Source organism: Heterodontus francisci, chromosome 29, assembly GCF_036365525.1.
Source record: "Heterodontus francisci isolate sHetFra1 chromosome 29, sHetFra1.hap1, whole genome shotgun sequence".
Classification (NCBI taxonomy): Eukaryota; Metazoa; Chordata; class Chondrichthyes; order Heterodontiformes; family Heterodontidae; genus Heterodontus; species Heterodontus francisci.
The window spans coordinates 39816554-39828177 of record NC_090399.1 but is presented as its reverse complement, the minus strand read 5'-3'; the positions used below and the strand labels follow the sequence as shown (position 1 = coordinate 39828177).

Sequence of the window (11624 nt, the reverse complement as noted above, 5' to 3'; positions counted from 1 at the left end):
TTTCATCTGCTGTGTGTCTGCCTATTTCATCAGTTTGTCTCTGTCCTCCTGAAGTTGTGAATATCCACCTCTTTGTTGACTGCATTTCAGAGTTTTGTATTCGTTGTAAACTTTGAAATTATTCCCTGCAAACACAAGCCCAGATCATTAATATATATCAAAAAGAGCAGTGGTGCGAATACCACCCCCTGGGGAACATCACTGTATACTTCCACCACTATTCTCTGTTTTCTGTTCCTTAGACAAGTTTGTATCCATGCTGCCACTGTTTCTTTAAACCCATCGGCTTTAATCTCGCAAACAAATCTATCATGTTGAACTTGTCAAATGCCTTTTGAAAGTCCATCCACACATAATCAACCGAACTACCCTCATCAATCCTCTCCTTCACTGCATCAGAGAAATCAATCAAATTAGTCAAATACAATTTGTTTTTAACAAATCCATGCTGCCTTTCACTTCATATTTTTTCAAATGGTAATTAATTTTCTCCCAGATCTAAAAGTTTCCCCATCACTGATGTTAAGATGATTGCCCCTGTATTTGACAGGTTTCTCCATCTTCCCTTTTTCAATAGTTGACCACCCCCATATCCATGGAAGTTTGGAAGATTGTGGCCAGAGCCTCAACAATTTCCACTTACTTCCCTCACAGACTGGGGATGAATCCCATCCAGACTGGATTGAGTTTGTTTTGATCTGGAATGCATGGCCTTAAAGGGCAGTAGAAGCAGATTCAATGGTAACTTTCTAAAGGGAATGGACAAATGAAAAGGGAACATTTGCAGAGCTCTGGGGTAAGAATAAGGGAGTGGGACAAATTGGATAGCACTTTCAAAGAGCCATCTCAGACATGATGGGCAGAATGTCCTCCTCCTGTGCTGTGTGATATCCCAGCACATCACACTGTGGGAATGTTGTCGGACCATGCATGTATGGGACACAATCATTCAGGGTCACATCAGTACCAAATCATACAGGGGCCACATTCATTAGGTGTAATTTCAATACATAACATTCAATAGGTATCAGAGCATCACATTTCAGATTGAGATGCACCAACAGCTGAGGAGATGATTTAAACATCCTCCACAGTGATTATCACCCTGTTATTACAGTCCTGCAGACTGATAACTGGGAACACAGACACTTCACCACTTTGTAACTGCAGGAGATCCAGCTTGTTGGCACCAATGTCAGCAGCTTCATTCCCCAATCCAAGAGACTCCATGACCAGTGAGCTCCGCTGGATGCAGGCGGTGTCATTGAGCGGCAGAATTAAATCCTCATTTAACATCAAAAATTCATTTTAGTTTGTCAGGTCCAATTGTATCTCAAGGTGGGAACTTGTAGAATGTATTGCTTCTGCGCTGGAGAGACTGAGGTGATTGACCCCTTCAACAGGGTTCCAGTCAAAGGTACTGACAGGGTTAATGGGGAAGTTGCTACATCTGTCAATCATCAGTGGAGCTGAGTTCCTGGATCCACTTTACCAGGCAACCCAACTTTACAGCATTTGGGAATGAATTAAACTTAATTAGATGGAAAGGGATTCAGTAAAATACATTCGGGTGGGGGGAATGTACCTGATTCATTCCTCTGCTGTAAGTGCACAGTTTGTTAAAAGCAGAAGAGCTTTTGGGTTAATATTAGTAACTGTACAGTCTGGATTGATTGTTTCATGGATTGTAGTGTAGAGAATGGGAGTTATGGTGAAGACCTCAAACATCCCATTTGCCTCAGAGTATTTATTGATCCTGTCCTAGTGGACTGTGAGTGTAATTTCTGCTGCTCCTGTATTGTGTCCTACAGGAAGGTGCAGGGAAGGTCTGTCTGTTGCCCCCAGTGTGGTGAGGATGCTGCAGAACTGACCCTGCAGCCCAACCGTGTGTTGAGGAATGTGGTGGACAAGATTCACAGGCTGACCGGTCCGCAGGAGGTGACTGAGGAGGAGAGGCATCTGTGCCAGGAACCCTGAGAGAAACTGACCCTGATCTGTGAGTTGGATGGGATGTTCATCTGCCCAGTGTGCAGGGACTCGAAACTTCACAAGCAGCACAAATTTAGAGAGAGAATTGAATTCATCATAACGTGTAAGGTATGGGATCCCTTCTCAACGGTGAGAATGGTGATGGGGGGAATGGTGGAAATGTACAACTCAGTCAGTACATGAAGGTGGACTGGGGTCTCCTGTATACTTTATCATGGGGTAATTCTGTCTTCTCTTCTACTTAGTAACTTTACAGAACTAGTCTGGTATCCAGGTATCACAGCTCATTACACTTCCTTCCTGTCTCCCCTGCAGAATAAAGGAGTTGCTTTCTTAAACTCACTCAACCAGAAGGTGGTCTCTTTGAAAGTTGTGCTGCAGAAACAAGGACTCGAGATTGTACAAACTGAAGTAAGTTGGTCTGATCTACCCGTGTCCAGAGAGGTTTACAATCTGCAGTCACTTTGTGTGTGTTGTGGCTGTTACACAGGCTAATGTCGACATGACAACAGTGACTACACTTGGTGCTTTGGGAAGTTCCAAGGTTGTAAAAGGTGTAATATTAATGCAGGTTTTCCTTCAATGAGGCAGCCATTTTGCATGTGCTAGTGAAATAAATGACTAAGTAGTTAATCTGTTTATGATGCTATTTTGAAGGAGGGATGTTGTTTGGGGCATTAGGAGGACTCCCTGCTCTTTTCAATAGTGCCAAGGGATCTTTAACATCCACCTCGGAGAGCAGATAGGGCCTCATGTTAATATCTCAGCCAAAAGACCGTCGCTCTGACAGTGCAATGCTCCCTTGGTACTGCACTGAAGGTCTCGGCCTAGATTATGTGCTCAAGTCTCTGGACTGGGTCTTGAACCCATGATCTTTCATCAGAGAGACTACAAACTGGGCCAAGGCTGCAAGCTGTGGTTTTCACAATTGTTTGGTTTGGAGAATGTGGACGATATTGGAAGAATTCAATTTTTTATTGACTGGAAACAACTGATCTCTCTGTCAATCCTGTTGAATTCTTAAGTTCCTGTGTATATTTGATTCTCTTTCCTTAAGGAAATGGGGTGTATTCTGATCTGCCATGTTACACAGCAGTTTGCTGACCTGCACCAGTTCCTCAATGACCAAGAGGAACAGTTGATAGAAAAGCTGGAAGCTCAGGTGGGAAGTAACTTGACAGGAATGGAAAGAAACCTGACAGAAATACACACAATACTCTTCTCCACTGAGCTGGACATCATTAACATTGAGGACAAACTGGATTGAAGTGACTTGACCTCTCTGAAGGTCCACACTGTGCTCTTCTTCTCTCCCTCCCCACCTCCCCTTGATTCTGGTTGAAGGTATCTGTCCCCTCCCAATGATTCATTGCCATGGCAATGGTGGGTATCTGTAACGTCGCTCCAATCTCGTGGTGCAAGACCCCTCACCCCCAATCCCACCACCACAGAGCCCGATGTCGGGAGGAGAACAAGATCCTGGCCCCAGACCGCTGTGTACCGTTTGGGTCTCCGTAGCAAAAAATCTAATCGTCTCAGACAAAGTGCAACAAAAGTTTACAAGAAAAATTCCTGGTATGAGAGGGTTGTCCAATGAGGAGAGAATGAGTAAATTGGGACCATACTCACTGGATTTTTGACAAAATAGGAGCTGATCTCAGAATCTTCCCTTTCACTGAGGGGATGTAACAGGGTGGATGTGAAGAGGCTGTTTTCACCTGGCTGGAGAGTCTAGAACTGGGTGGAATAGTCTCAGGATAAAGGAGTGGCCATTTTAGGACTGAGATGAGAAATTCCTTCACTCAGTGTTGTGATTCTTTCGAATTCTTTCCCTGAGAGCTGCGGATGTCCAGTCACTGAGTATATTCGAGGCTGAAATCAATAGATTTTGGGCCTTTAAGGGATCGAGGGATATGGGGATGGGGTGGAAAAGTGGAGTTGAGGTTGAGGGTCAGCCATGGTCTTATTGAATGGTGGTGCAGGCTCAAGGGGGTGTATAGCCTACTCCTGCTCATAGTTCTTGATGTTCTTCTGTCTTTGTGTTCTCTGACAAATATTAATGTTGCTGGAAGGTTTTCTGAAGAGATGCCCTTTGCTCTGTCTGGGAATGTGTGCCTGGGGACATACAAAGGTCCTTTACAGTATAAACTATGGAGAGAAATGAAGGAAATCATCCATCCAGGTAAATGAATAAATGACATTGCCTCCACCAGTAATCCTGTATCCAGGTCAACAGGAGTGATCTAACTCCCAGCCTGTATTCAATTGTAAATGAGTCTTTCCCGAGTTATGTCTGTATTCACTTGCAGGGTTAGTGGTTTGACACAGAAGCTGTCGACATTCGAGGTTCGGTTGGAGAGGTGGATGAAGGGATGTGTGATTAGGACTATTCCCCCATGGAGTGGGGACAGGGGGGTAAATACCAATATGGACTGGCTGGGCTAACTGTAACTTGTATGTGGGAGTGTGGCAGGAATTTTATTTAAACACTTTACACTTTATAGCATTTAAATACAGTCCCCACTGCTTAAAGTTTGTGCTAATGTAGTTTTCCCTCTAGACACAGTGGATGGATTGTCCCAAAGTTGTGACTGTAATTAATCTAAAAATGGACACACACATTCCCTCGAGGGAACCTGTGTGTAGAACCATTGGTACTTCACATAGAAATGGCACACTCTGAAACTGTGTTGCCTTTTTCACATAACGTTATCACAACAATGTCCTGATTAAGGACAGCAGAGGACCCTGAACTCCACAGAAGCTCGGCAGGGCGAGCAGATGATGAGTCAAATAGCAAAGATTAAAATAGTCTACTGTTTTAAACAAAGAAAGCTGGTTGGATTATGAGTAACTGAACTAATTGAGCTGGTGTAGTGTAATTTACTGAGACACTCACTGTCAGCAGGTGCAGCCTCCACACTGAACATCCTGTTTCTGCACTGAAAGAGCTGGTGTGTGGAACACATTAAGCAGTGACTTTGTAATTGACGATGGCAGCAATGGAAATTGATCAGTGCTCTTTGCCCAGTTGAAGTGGTGCGGACTGTATGTCTATTACTGAGGTCGGTGGGGCTGCTGTTCTTCTACCAGGGGCCAGTTTGTGGGGAACTGGGTCACAGCAGTTAGGAGGAAATGCTTGGTGATTTCTGACCCCTCGCCATCCTCAGATTTCTGAGGAACTTTTTTTATTGATCTGACATGAAACCTGTTTTACAATGTGAAGTGATCTCTTAAAATGTCCTTAAAATTTCTCACATTGGACAGTGTCCTCTCTCTGAATGGAGGAAAATGGTGTAATATTTGACCTGTGGTCCATCCCACACAGAGTCCCAATTAAAGTGGGATTCTCTCCACTCCAGTAAAGGAACAATTGGCTCATTCCCCCTCCCCCAAGACTCAATCACTGTCATCCCTTGGTCATCCACTGACGAGAGGGAACTCCAGTAACCCATGGACTTTATTCTGCAGTTCCGCTCACTCTGACCCTGGACCCTCGAACAGCAAACCCTTGTCTGCTGCTGTCTGCCGACCTGCCCAGTGTGACAATCATCGATACCAAGCAGCTGCTTCCTGTGTGTGTCTCTGTCCTGGCCGCTGAGCACAGGGACAAACTACTGGGAAGTGGCGGTGAGCGGCAAGTCCAAATGGGACCTGGGCGTGGCCAGAGAGTCTATTAACAGGAAGGGAAACATCACTTTGAAGCCTGAGAATGGATACCTGGCACTGTCCCTGAGCAATGGAGAGCGGTTCTGTGCTCTAACCTCACCGACAGTCACCCCACTGGCTCTGAGTGGGAAGTCCAGCTGCATTGGAGTTTACTAGGACTACGAGAGAGGCCAAGTGTCCTTTTACAATGCTGCTGACTAGTCTCATCTCTACACTTTTACAGATTTTTTTTCCAAAATAAATTTTATTAATAAAAATCCGTAAAAATTACATTACGAAACAGTTCAAAATAGCACCCAGTCAACAATATAAAGAGTGAAAAGGAGATCAGTTTCCTTCAATACAGGAGTGAGTTGCCTCACAACCCTTCCATTTCATTTTACATGCCATGTACATTTTGCATCAAACCCATATTTGCTGGATACAGCCCGAGGTGTTTTCCATGGATCCAGCCCCTCAGTTCATCTTGGTGGGGGGACCTTACACAGTGGTCTTTCCCCTTTGAGCCTTTGCCACGGCTGCCCCAAGCTTTAGTGCGTCCCTCAGCATGTAGTCCTGGACCTTGGAATGTGCCAGTCTGCAACACTCGGTCGTGGACAACTCTTTGTGCTGGAAGACCAGCACAGACCAAAGAGCGTCTTTCACCGAACTGATGGTCCTCCAGCAGCAGTTGATGATTATCTCGGTGTGTGTCCCTGGGAACAGCCCGGAGAGCACAGAGTCCTGTGTTGCAGAGCTGCTTGGGATGAACCTCGACAAAAACCACTGCATCTCTTTCCACACCTGCTTTGCAAAGACACATTCCAGAAGGAGGTGGGCAACTGTCTCTTCCCCACCACAGCCACCTCGAGGGCATTGTGCAGAGGGGGCGAGACTCTGGGCGTACAGGAAGGATCCGACTGGGAGGGCTCTTATCACCACCAGCCAAGCTACGTCTTGATGCTTGTTTGAAAGTTCTGGTTATGAGGCATTCTGCCAAATGACTTTGGCCGTCTGCTCGGGGAACCATCTGACCGGATCCACCATCTCCTTTTCCCATAGGACCTTGAGGACATTCGGCGCAGACCACTGCCTGATGGATTGGTGGCCAAAAGTGTTTTCCCGCAGAAAATTTTCCACGAAGGATAGGTGGTACGACATGGTCCAACTGGATGGAATGTTCCGCAGCAATGTGATCGGGCCCATCCTTCACAACACCGGGGACAGAGAACCTCAGCACGTAGTGACACATGGTGTTTGCGTACTGGGGATCTACGCACAGCTTGATGCAGCCACACATGAAGGTGGTCATCAGGATGAGGGCGACGTTGGGTACATTTTTCCCGCCCTTATCCAGAGGTTTGGTCATCGTGTCCCTCCGGATCCGGTCCATTTTGGAACCCCAGCTGAAGTGGAAAATGGCTCGGGTGACCGCCACAGCGCAGGAGTCGGGTATGGGCCAGACTTGCACCACATATAGCAACAATGTGAGCGCCTCACACCTCATGACCAGTTTCTTACCCACAATGGAGAGAGATCGCTGCTCCCACAAGCTCAGTTTATGGTGTATCCTGGCTACTCGCTCTTTCCAGGTTTTGGTGCACGCCACAGTCCTTCCGAACCATATCCCCAGCACCTTCAGGTAGTCTGACCAACGGTGAAGGGGACAAAGGATTGGTCAGCTCAGTTTCCAAAGAACATGGCCTCGCTCTTGCCGTGGTTAACTTTGGCTCCCGAGGCCAGTTGGAACTGGTCGCAGATGCTCATTAATCTGCGAACGGACAGCAGATCCGAGCAGAAGACGGTGACGTCGTCCATGTACAGGGAGGTTATAACCTGAGTACCTCCACTGCCTGGGATTGTCACCCCTCTTATGCTCGCATCCTTCCTAATAGACTCAGCAGAGGGTTCAATATAGCAAACAAACAAGACAGGGGAGAGAGGACAGCCCTGTCTGACTCCAGATTGGATCGGGAAACTTTCTGATTCCCACCCATTCATTGAGACTGCGCTACTGATGTTTGTGTGGAGCAACTTGATCCAATTGCAGATTCCCTCTCCAAACTCCATTTTGGAAAGCACGTCCATCATGTAGGTGTGCGATATCCTGTCAAAAGCCTTCTCCTGGTTCAGGCTGATGAGGCAGGTGTCCACCCTCTTGTCCCGTACATAGGTGATCGTTTCCCTGAGTAGTGCGAGACTCTCAGAGATCTTCCTGCTGGGTACTGTGCAGATCTGGTCAGGGTGAATCACTAACTCCAGAGCAGACTTGACTCGACTGGCCATGACTTTGGACAGAATCTTGTAGTCAACATGAAGCAGTGAGATGGGTTGCCAATTTCTGATTTCTGCCCTCTCCCCCTTCCGCATGTAGATGAGGGTGATGATGCTTTTCCTCATGGATTCTGACATGCTGCCGGCCAGAAGCATACTCTCGTATACTTCCAGCAGGTCCGGGCCGACCCAGTCCCACAGGGCCGAATACAACTCAACCGGTAAGCCATCGCTTCCAGGAGTTTTACTCGTCTCGAAAGACTTGACAGCCTTTGTCAGCTCATCCAGAGTTAGCGGCTTGTCCAGTGTCTCCCTCATGATGTCATCTCAGACCTCTGTGATAGATGACAGGAAGGATTGGGAGGCCATGCTGTCCGTGGGCTTCAAGTTGTATAGCCCAGCATAAAAGGATTTGCTGATCCTTAGTATGTCGGACTGCGAAGACGTTACCGAGCCATCCTCTTCCTTCAGGCTGCTGATCACAGAACTCTCTCTGTGTACCTTTTGGAAGAAGTAACGCGAGCACGTCTCATCCTGCTCAATGGAGCGGACTCTGGACCGGAAGATGATCTTGGAGACCTCCGTGGCAAAGAGCAAGGCCTGCTGGCTCTTCACCTCATGGAGGTCTTCCTTGACCTTGATCCCCATCGACTGCAGCCAGAGCATATTTTGCATTCTTTTCTGGAGTCGGGACATTTCCCTCTGTCTGTCTGTCTGTCACCCTCTGAACACCTTTGAAGATAAAGAATCTGTTGATGTTCTCTTTGATCGTCTCCCACCAGTGAACTGGAGACTCAAAGAGGGGTTTCACGGTTCTCCAACCTTTGTAATCCCTTTTGAGTTCCTCAACATTCTCTGGGGTTAGCAGTGTAGCATTGAGCTTCCATGTCCCCCTGCCAACCTGCTGGTCATCCTGTAAGTGACAGTCGGCCAGTAAGAGGCAGTGGTCGGAGAAGAACACCAGCTTGATGTCGTGGTTTTTTCTTTGTGGCTTTCCTTTGTACCACTTGCCACTGATCTGTTTGTCCATCTGCTGCCTCCTCCTCCATTGATTCTGTCTGTAGAGGAGGGGTTTCCGGACACAGGGTAAGTGTTGGGTTGCTGGTTTCAGCTGCCTCCCCTTTCTTCTCCTTCTCAGGTAGATTTTCCTTGCTGCGGAAAGGGTTGCTTATCTCCTTCCCAGCATCAGACACATTCGTCGTTCCTTCTCCCGGCCTTTCCTTGGACCTTGCCGCCTGAGCATAACTGAGGCAGCATTTGGGGCAGATTTTGTAGAGGTGGCCTGCTGCACCGCACAAGTTGCAACACTTACTCTGCTTACAGTCCTTGGTCTGATGGCCTTCCTTCTTGCAGTTCTTGCAGACGACCGTGCTGCAGTTAGCTGCCACGTGACCAGATTTGCACAGGTGCGACAAACTCTGGGCTGCCCAGCATAGATCAAGAAGCCTCGACTTCCCCCGATAACGAAGCTGGAGGGAGGATGGATGATGGCTCTGTTGGCATCGACCTTCAAGGTCATCTTGACCTGCCGCTTGCTGGTCTAAATCCCAAACGGTTCCCTGACATCAGTGCAGCTGCCGAACACCTACCGAGGAAGGTGAATACATCCACAACAGGAACATGGGGGTTGTCGAGGTGAATTGTCACCACCCGGTCACGTTGTGACAGCAACGTGAAGAGTGGCTCCACTGTGAGGATGGACAGCGGTGCCTGGTTTCCCTTTCTCCTTGAACATCTCCAGGAACTTGATGCATCCGCCATGTTCTTAAACGTCACGTCGAAATATTCACTGCTGGGGAAGTCCTGCAGGTAGAAGATGTCCGTAGCTTGGAATCCGCAGCAATCATTGAAGATTCTCTTGATGAAGAAGGTACGGTCAACAGGTGCATCTCCTTCCTTATGCTTCACCATCACCTGAACGGTGTTACACACTCCCTGGCCTGAAGCTGTAGAATTGGTTACAGACATTTTGCTCAAAAAATACCTGGACAGGAATCCAAGCCATTAATCATGGTCTCTCCCCTGCCAGGTAAGTACACTTTTACAGAGACATTTTTTTTTATTTCCAAAATATACTTTATTCATAAAAATCTGTAAAAATTACATTCCCAAACAGTTTAAAACAGCATCAAGTCAAAAAATACAAACAGTGCAAAGATGATCAGTTTCCTTCAATACAATCATGAGTTGCCTCACAACCCTTCCATTTCATTGTCATGCCATATACATTTTTACATTTACAGCACACAAAATTTTCCCGATACAGTTCGAGGGGTTTCTCATGGATCCAGCCCCTCAGTTCAGCTTGGTGGGGGGACCTTACACTGTGATCTTTCCCCATTGAGCCTTTGCTGCGGCTGCCCCAAGCTTTAGTGCGTCCCTCAGCAAGTAGTCCTGGACCTTGGAATATGCCAGTCTGCAACATTCGGTGGTGGACAACTCTTTGCGCTAGAAGACCAGCAAGTTTTGGGCAGACCAAAGGGCGGCTTTCACCGAATTGATGGTCCTCCAGCAGCAGTTGATGTTTGTCTCGGTGTGCATCCCTGGGAACAGCCCGTAGAGCACAGACTCCTGTGTTACAGAGCTGCTTGGGATGAACCTCGACAAAAACCACTGCATCTCTTTCCACACCTGCTTTGCAAAGACACATTCCAGGAGTAGGTGGGCAACCATCTCCTCCCCACCACAGCCACCGCGGGGAGATTGTGCGGAGGGGGCGAGACTTCGGGCGTGCATGAAGGATCTGACGGGGAGGGCCCTTCTCACCACCAGCCAAGCTACATCTTGGTGCTTGTTTGAAAGTTCTGGTGATGAGGCATTCCGCCAAATGACTTTGACGGTTTGCTCGGGGAACCATCCACTTTTACAGAGACATTTGTCGAGAGAATGTTCCCTTTCTTTTACCCCTGTTTGAATGACACTGATGATAATGGTGCTCCTCTCTCGGTAGTTTTCTTTCGGTGACTGTGTCTTTAAAGATCAGTTCCGCTCTGGCTGCTCCTGGCTCGGTTGGTGTCTGATTAAAAACACTTTATTGAGAATGTGTAACTGTGGTTGTGAGACTGGGAAGAATGGACTATTAGAATTGTCTTTCTAACCTAATCTGCATTGTCCAATCTCTACTGTGAGAGCCTTGTGGGACAGGGAATGTGTATTGACCAAACTCTACTGTCCATCCAATACACATGCCCTGTCCCACTCGGCTTACACTCATGATGTTTCAGTGTACCTGTGTCAGAGGAATCCACATCTCTGTTCCAATGAAATAGAAGCTTCATAAATTTCATCCTTGACAAATACACACATTGCTTCTGGTCTCTTTTCTTTACTCTACCCCACCCCCTGCCCTGTACCCTGGTGTCCCAGTCTTTATGATCAACTATCACAGTCCAGTTACTCTATCCAGTCACAAGTAGGCCAGCTACTGAGAACATTGAATTAACAGGCAGTAACCAAGGAGAATGTCTCACTTCCCAGTGAAACAGCATCTGCAATCCCACTCAATTGGCTTGAACTGCACGATATACAGTTTTACACATAACCTAATATTCACACAGTGATGTTTGTTTATATCTGATTCTTGTATAAAAATAGCTTATGGTCACATGTCCTTCTGACACACAGACCTCTGCAGCCTTCCTGAACCTCTTTGTAACAGGGGCTTGGCCAGGTTAAGGCAGCAGTTGCATTGGAGGAAATGTGTGTACAAAACT

General features: G+C 47.1%; 1 pseudogene; it reads left to right on the top strand.

The window, feature by feature from the left end:
* The first annotated feature begins 1680 nt into the window (after positions 1 to 1680).
* LOC137346016 (zinc-binding protein A33-like) lies at positions 1681 to 10875 on the top strand (annotated as a pseudogene).
* The last annotated feature ends 749 nt before the right edge of the window (positions 10876 to 11624 follow it).